This window comes from Labrus bergylta, chromosome 2 (assembly GCF_963930695.1).
Source record: "Labrus bergylta chromosome 2, fLabBer1.1, whole genome shotgun sequence".
NCBI lineage: Eukaryota > Metazoa > Chordata > Actinopteri > Labriformes > Labridae > Labrus > Labrus bergylta.
Genome location: NC_089196.1, coordinates 14,049,958 through 14,058,441, shown reverse-complemented (window position 1 = coordinate 14,058,441; position 8,484 = coordinate 14,049,958). Strand labels below are relative to the sequence as shown.

Genomic DNA, 8,484 nt, shown 5'->3' with positions numbered 1-8,484 from the left:
AAGAGGGGGCTAATGTGCTCCATATGAGGCCCAACAAGCGAGGAATTCTGGAAATCCCATATTCTGCCCTTTTATTTACCCCTCCTGATAGGTAGACAAATTTCCTTATTGACTTGAGTAATGTGGTGATCGGAGGCAGAGGAAGGATATTCTCAGTTCCTTTTTTTAACAGACCAAACACTGCTTATTTGAAGTAGTGCCGATGGAGCAATAGATAGGGAAGCATGATGTTAAAGATCAGTGGGGGCCAGTTGAGACTTGTTGTTTTGAAATAATTAAATGTGATCTCTTGTGCCCTTGATCCTGGGGGGTAAATGAACACAAGCAGGTGAAATGAACCACATAATTGAAAAATCCAGAGTGCAATCCAAAACTAAGTGGCCTTCTGAAACCATACCATGGTGGGCAACAACAAATTTAATAAAATACTGCTGGGCACTCCAGGGGGCTTTAAGGAGGGGGGCTCTGCTGTCCTGTCAATGGAGCCCCAATGTTTCCAGGGGTCGCAGAGCGTCCGCCGGGAGCGGAGGTGACACCGAGTGTGTTGTCAAGCGTAAATCCCATTGCAGAAGGCCCTTGCAAGATGGGTGTCCATATATCAAAGGTCTCACTGACTCCGGCTGCCATTTGATCTCCGCTCAGGAAATTCAAAATTCCAGGCAGATGAGGGGTGAAACTGAGAGGCCCTTAAGCCCAGCTTGTGCTAGTGATTAGGGGCAGCTGTTTCGATTCACATTTCGAAGGACTTGAACTCTGCAACCTGCCGCATTTTTACTTGGAAAAGCTCTGGCCATGGCCATGGTAGTGGTACTTTAAGGCCAAGATGGAAAAGCTTTGAGGATGTCAAGGGAGGCAATGATCTGCAGATATGACAACATGTATGACTGTAACGTTTTTATGTGTTAAAGCCCTGAGAGTTTAATGATTAACGATCACTGCCTGACAAAGATTGCAAATACTAGTGGGATTCTTTTGCTCATTCTTTTTTTTCCCTAGTCTTAAGTTTCATTATAGCAATTTGTGAGATTTTGTTTTAAAAGTTCATCTTTACGTTTGATGTTACAACATAAAACCAGAAACAGTGTGACCTGGCAGATTTGAGTTAAACACATAAAAAAGTAGAAAATTCCAGTATTTTAGAGTGGCGGTTATGCACAGGATAGGGGAATGGTTTTTTAATTGATATGCTAATTACACATTCGTATGTTTTGTGCTAATGTTTGCACTGAAATATTCCTCTAACATATTGCTAAGGTTGCATTGTACACAAAGGCTCATTATAAGCCTCTCTCTAATGACATGTTAACACGTCTGTAGTAATTCCAAGGTGACCACCACACCATACTTTGAAACACCTCTCACTAGTAGGAAAAGTCATTAGCTGTGAGATAACAGAGGTAATGACAGCAGGTCACTGTCTTTGGTGAAAGGACTGAATAAAAGGACATGAAATGTGAAGGATGAAATAGATGAAGGATGGATAGGATAGATGCAAAAAAAGAGTGGAGTGATAAAAGCCAGGATATTGAGTTAAAGAGAGAGGGAGAGGTGTGTGACAGACACGGGGAGAATGAAGGGGACGGGTGCAGAGTGGTGCAGGCACATAAACGATTAGTCCCAAACATGAGCTGACAGCTGGATGCTTGACCTTGGCTGGATTTGAGCACAACAACCCCAGCGTTCATTTACATCCTTTCCATGCCAAGTCATTTAGACACAATTTTTATTCTGGTGAAAAGGAGGAGGAGGAAAAAGGAGGGAACCTCAGGTCAACCCTTTCTGGAAGACCTCCATGCGTAGGCCAAATTTGGAGGCGTGTCTGAGAACGAGGTGGTGTTGGCATTATAGACAACCTTCACACCTTCTCAGAGTCCTTTTGGACAGACTGACACATTCAAATTCAGAGTCATATTACTAAGTGTCAATGATGAGACGCTTAGAGGTGTTATTGTACAGAATCTATGCCCCCTATTTTTACTGCCATGAAAGTTGGGGAGATGCCCAGCTTATTAACCACGATCCTTCTGCTTTTAAACAGGCTTGGAGGTCATACAACTGTGGTGATGTAGGTCAAGGGTGAGCAGCTGACATGTCAATCGGTGGATGACCACACTAACTGACAGACATATGAAATGAATACTAAAGACCTTGTTTGTGTCTCATTTCACTCTAAAAAACACAGTCAATATATGGTAAGATTTTGCCAAAACTCACCAAAAAAAAGATAGGTAGAAACAAGACACCAAATAGAAATCAATACAAAAGTCTGTCTAATTTTCTCTGTGACCTTTCACTCTTCTTTAACCTTTTGAACTTTCCATTCTGCACCTACCTGTAGATAATCCCAAACTAATGATTCTCTTATCAGGGAGCAACAAGAGGGGGCATTGACCCTGTGACCTCCCACAGATATCTAGTAAGTGATTGTGTGAAGACACTTGTCTGAGAAATCATTCAAAGAGGCTCTTCACTCACATGAGGTGACACAAGGGGAGAACTTTGTTCAAGAATCAAACCCTCCAGATCTGAGGATCTTTAAGGTGCATGCGGCTGAAGGAGACCTAAATATCTGATTATTCCGCTTTTGAAATCGAGTCTACTCTATCATTGATCAATTATATTACCCAGTAACCAGCAGCGCAATTATTAATTTAAAAAATAAAGGCTGGACGAGAAAGCAGAGAATATCTTGAGGCAGAACTTAATTGGATTAGCCAACAGGGCCCTGTGAACCATGCTTTGCCATTCAACCAAGTGAGAGGAGCCCTCTGCCAGGCCTTTCTGTCACCCTTATGTGCTGTGGGCCATGCCCTGGATTTATGGTACATTTCACACTCCACCACCACACAGAGAGCCAGTGATCTGGACCTAGCACTGGGGTGTTAATTGGTCAACCTCTGCCAATAAGCAGGACAAATAACTCACGACTGACTTGGCTTTTCCAGAGGTACTGTAGATGGCATCCCTCATTTTGAAGCCTTGTGTTTTCCCATGCTTGGCTAAAGCTTGTGTTTGCTCATATGTTAGCACACTCGAGTAGCAGGTGTGTAAGTGAGGGGGGATTTCAAAACTATATCAAAATTAGTGTTTCAGGCATTACACCCCCCATGCTCCCATCTCCTGGGCCTGAATTAGACTCGCATCTGACTGAGAAGAGTAGAACAGTGTGTGTGTTGGACAGTCAGCTTGCTCTTGCACCTGTCTGTGTTTTACATTTAAGTGTACATGTGAAGGATGTGCTTGTATTCATAAGAGCTGAAGGAAAAGTAGCAGTGGTGTTTAAAGCTCAGCACTGACATGATGAGTGTGTCAGAGTGATTCCGCAGATACACGGTGCTGTGCAATGTACTTCTCACTGAGCAGTGGGCTTTCTTTGGTTTGTACGAGTGCAAGAGACTTCCCCATTGTACGACCGACTCGTTTTCACATGCCGTGTTCCACCTCTCGTCGCCTCCCCTCCCTCGCTCCTCTTTGCTGTGTCCATTTTCATTACACTCAACATAAACAAGGAGAACTAATTTCACGGCAGGTGAAGAAATGTGACCTCTTCACTCTGCTGGGATGGACGCTGCAGTAAGTGGGTAAGCGTGTTATACTAATTTAAAAGTATATCATCAGCTAATATAGTGACATTTTCCCACATTTTTTATTTATTTTCCTCCTCAGATACTACAACAAGAAGTAATTGCGTCACACTGTGCAACAATGCATGAAATACTTTCATACTGTCAATTATCTCTGTGAGACATTTTCTGAGCTTGGTTAACCCTGAATCTTAGCAGCTAACACAGAGCAGCACATCAAGCACGAGGCCCGATACACTAACGCAGCCCAGTCTTGTGGCTCCCAAATTCCTCCAACTTTATTGTGTTAGGGCTAATTATTTTTAATGCGTTGTGTTGCAAACTATTACTTTAGGCAGACCCTGGTCTAATCACCCATGTGCTTGTTTATATAAACTGGTAAATTGCTTAACGACAGTGAGTCTCTTGCTCTCTGATTCATTTTGTCCGGGCTGAGTCAAAGAGTGTTTGTGCGGTTGCAGATGGGCAGTAAATCAAACTCACTGTAGCATTAAAGCACGGCCAAGACTCAGGCTTTTGTTTCCAATTGAGACTATGTTTGTGTTTGACCCTGAACCGATGAACCACACTACACTTCAAAAGAGGCTGCCACTGAAGTTGATTTTACAATCATAAAATGTACATCACTCTATACCCTGGCCAGGCTACAGTTTAACTCAAATAAGCAACATATGTTGAGGTTTTTGATTCACGAGTGTGTGTGTGTGTGTGTGTGTGTGTGTGTGTGTGTGTGTCGTATATGTATGCTCCCTCGAGGATTGGTGTGTGCTAGAAGTTTTGAGTACAGGGAGAGACGAGATGAAGTACAACAGAATCTAAAAATGTTTCTTTTGTCTCGTCCTGGAAGTCTCGCTGCTTCTCCATTGACGCCAATGTAGCTGTGACAAAAAGAGCCATTGATATAATCTTCGACCATGACAGGCATTAAAGGGCCTAATTCTGCCCGCTTCTGTATTAAGCAACTCTAAAGCTGATTTCAATTGCCAGCTCCTCAGTGGGGGGGCAGCAAGGAAGCAGGCAGACAGGGGAGGATGGAAAGAAGCAAGCAGAATCTAGCTGGCAGGCAGCGTAGAGCATCCACCCTCAGCCCAGAGCCTGAAAACTCAGATTAGGGGGTGGATCAAAGCCTGGATTTAATCTGGGCCACTGGGCAAGGGCGGGGATTATGGCACGGTGGCACTGTGTGGCACTAAGGTTTGCCCTCACCACACACACACACACACACACACGTGCATCTGCACATTAAATGCAGTCGTTGAACCTATTCATGTGCAAAAAGAAATGCTTGGTTTATACAATCACAGATACAGATGCAGTATATCATCCCTTGAATCAAACCCCATGGAGGGAGTCTAAGTTTAAACCTTTATCTATATCAAGAATGGCCACAGGCAAAAGAAAGACACTGGGAATGTGACATTGAGAGAAGAGGAAGTGTAAAAGGCGAAGGAGGGCTTTAAAAATCAATGTTAAGGGTTGACAAAAGACAAAAAGCTCCATAACCTCCACTCTCCACCCACGACTCAACACAACCCCACTCGATTTGACACAAAACTCAGTGTCCCAGCATGCCTTCCTCTTAAACACATAATCTAACGTAAACTTACATCTATGACACTAACAGTGTTCACGCTGTCCTCAGTAAACATTTTTTGTTGACCTTGCTAATCACCTTCAGGGATCCATTAACTTTATTATAACGCGCTCAATTGGATACATTTCCTTTGTGGGTGTATTGCAATGCATCGAATCCACTGTGTAATTATAATTTGGCCAAACAGTCATAGCAAACATAGGCAAGGAAACAGATTAAAACAATTGCATTATATCTACTGTATATCTGACAGTTGCATACAAAGATGAATAATTAACAGAGGTGTAGTTTTGTGAAACAGATGTGCTCTTGTTAATTTAACATCAGGTATAAAAACATGTTTTTTTTCCCAGACAATTTTGTCTCACTAAGACCTCCCCTTGTTAAGAGGTGAACTTCACAAGTTGTTTTGATCGCTGAGTCAGTTTGTAATGTGCCTTTGGGGTGTATCTGAATCCTGCCTTCCCCCAAATCTACCCACGTACCCCTTAGGCAAAGCTCTGAATGTCTTTAAAGGAGTAATGGGGAGACGTGCCAGTGTAACAAAGTGTGCTGACTTTTCTTCAGTCCTCCTAGACTTCTCCCCCTCCCGTCTCTTTCTCTGTCTCTTCTTCTCACACACACACACAGGACTTAGTGGTACATATGCGCACACACACACACACACACACACACACACACACACACACACACACACACACACACACACACACACACACACACACACACACACACACACACACACACACACACACACACACACACACACACACACACACACACAAACACACACACACACACACACACACACACACACACACACACACACACACACACACACACACACACTAACAGTACCACACACACACACACACACACACACACACACACACTAACACACACTAACACACACACACACACACACACACACACACACACACACACACACTCACACAAGATTGACTCTCGCACATAAAAGCAGACCCTTGCTTTGCTGGTTTTACTTGATTAAAGTCGGAGCATTGGGGTCTTGACTATTCGCTGTCTAGGACAAAAAGCAATATTTGTGGGGTCCGTTCTCCCTCAAAGACCCTCTTGTCAGGGGAGGCCCACAGAGAGCGCTGGGGGAGCACAGACCAGCTAAAGGCCAGGCCATTTATCATAGTCCACCAAATGAAAGAACCTAAATGTCTCTTTCTTCCTCCCATCAGTTTCTTTCTTCCTATCTTTCGTCATTTTCTTCCTTTTTTTCTCTCCATTTTCCTTCCCCTCATCTTCTTTCCTCTCTTTTGTGCAAATCCAGTGGGAGTAGGGTAATAGCAGCTCACTGGCGTTCCCTCGTAACAGAGCAGAGATTGGAGTTTGCCGCTTGGACCGGGGCCCCTCTCACGCTGGGGCCCTGGCGCTTTTTTTGTGTGTCGCAGGGTGATTTGTCAGGCTGCGGTGGCAGAAGTCGAGCCCCTGAGGTTGAAAGGCTATGACCCCAGGAGTGCTGTGAGTGTGTTTTTGTATGTGTGTATGCGTGGAGTGCTGGAGACCCGCCCCAGGCTCAGGCCATAATAGACCTGAGACCGAAAGAATGGGCATCCAGGCTGGGACAGGGGACCACAAAGACCTCATCTGCATACTTCAGGTAGACATACTGTGATAGGAACTGACAGGGGCGTGAAAGACTCAATGGTGGTGGGGTACGTGAAGGGGCGAGAAGCTGTGTGAGTGTTTTTCTGAGTGTGTGCGTGTGCTTGTATGTGTGTGTGTGTGTGTGTGTGTGAAGATACTACGACTGATGGGAACGTTTACCACTTGTCTCCACTCTTCCTTGGCCCTGACAGAGAAAAATCAATAACTACTAATCTCTCCCAACATAATAAAAAACAAAATAGTAAACAATGGCTTTGTTTACCCATCTGTGTGTATGCCCCCTCTGCGCCTTTGTGTGGGCTGCTGGCCTGCATACGGACAGGGCAGAGGGCACGTATACACACTAACACGCACAGAAAGGCTGACAGCTGACACACTGGGCCAACTCCTTGCCGTGCTTCCCTCCTTCCCTGCCTTTCTTTCTCAGCCTCTCCCTTTGTCATTAAAGAAGGAAACACTTTCTCACTCGGTTTGTTTGTTTACTGGTTCCCACCTCTCTTTGGGGAGTTAGGAACAAAAACAGAATTCGTTCTCAGCTGGCCGCCTGCCTCGTCCCTGAACACACCCTGCGTCTCCTTCTTCTTCCTCTCCTGCTTTCTCGCTCAGCATCCTCTCAGCATGGATGAGTAGATTACATATGCTTCCTTTCTGAATGAGTTCACTCGTAAATAATGGATTGATTTATGTGTGTCTGTACAACTCTCAAGGATTTTTTTTTTTCCTGTCAGAGTGTAACAGTGGCGGTTTATTTTTTTCTCTGAGGGAGCGTTAAGTTAAGGCTAGATAAGTGCTCATGGGAAAGGCCATGAGGCTGTTTTAATTGTGTGCATTGTGTGTCCATGCATGTGTGATGGTGAATGCAAAATAGAAACCTGAAGAGTGGAATCATGTATTTGACAAGTTCTCAATCTCCTGAACCATTTTAACTTCACCCTCATCAAAATTCTTAGTTGAGTCAGCCAACTCTTTCTCTCTTTCTGAAAAATCAGCAACATTGAAAGCAGATGCCGCGTTCTATAAATACAGTGATGAGAGGGTGGAGGTTGAAGGCCTTTCTGTACTGTCCTTCGCAATACTATCTGGAAACATTTATTATCCAGCAGCACAAGATAGAAACAGAGCCAGAGAGGGAGAAATCAGAGTAATGAGCAGAAAAAAGAAGGAGAGAAAGAATACGAGAGAAAAAGAATAAAACTTGTTCAAAAGCGCAGGCAGAAAAGAAGGAAAATATATTTTTTTCAACAGTACAGGAATGTTGTTTTTCTGCCAGGTTGGCCAAAGGCTAAGTGACAGCGACCCTCCTGGTTCTTGGTCGAAGGTCACTCACTGCTGTGCAGCACAGTCAGGGCCTGGATGTACTCAGAAAATGGGCTGCAGCCAAAGCTAAAGTCGAAGCTATTATGAAGCAATTACTGTAATGATCTCCAATAAAACCTGCTAAGGCATTGTTGAGACAGGAACAAAAGGATGGGCACCCCCAATTGTTCAACAGAGTGTACTATTTAGAAATCACACAGGTTGAAAGATGGAGGGAGTGAGGGAGGAATAGAGGGACTGTACAGGCTATAGGGATGACAGAGCTCTGGCTTGTTCTTGGTTTTTGTCTGGATTCTGGTGTAAATAGGAAGACAGACATAGACTTTAATACAGTATTTAGCAAAAGGG

At 44.1% G+C, this 8,484-nt stretch overlaps 1 protein-coding gene and 1 long non-coding RNA gene across 3 annotated transcripts in view; one reads left to right on the top strand and one right to left on the bottom strand.

Annotated features, from left to right (window-relative positions):
• The window catches only part of LOC110001478 (uncharacterized), a 222,303-nt gene that overhangs the window by 74,541 nt on the left and 139,278 nt on the right, over window positions 1-8,484 (bottom strand). The gene's annotated exons all lie outside the window — the stretch shown is intronic.
• Window positions 1-8,484, top strand: part of LOC136183157 (uncharacterized) — a 31,365-nt gene that overhangs the window by 8,474 nt on the left and 14,407 nt on the right. Inside the window, exon 1 of one of the 2 annotated variants that reach the window (XR_010668986.1) lies at window positions 5,750-6,811. The exons of the other annotated variant lie outside the window; for it this stretch is intronic. This is a non-coding gene — a long non-coding RNA (uncharacterized lncRNA). Of the gene's footprint in view, window positions 1-5,749; window positions 6,812-8,484 lie in introns of those variants that run through there. 2 annotated transcript variants of the gene reach the window in all.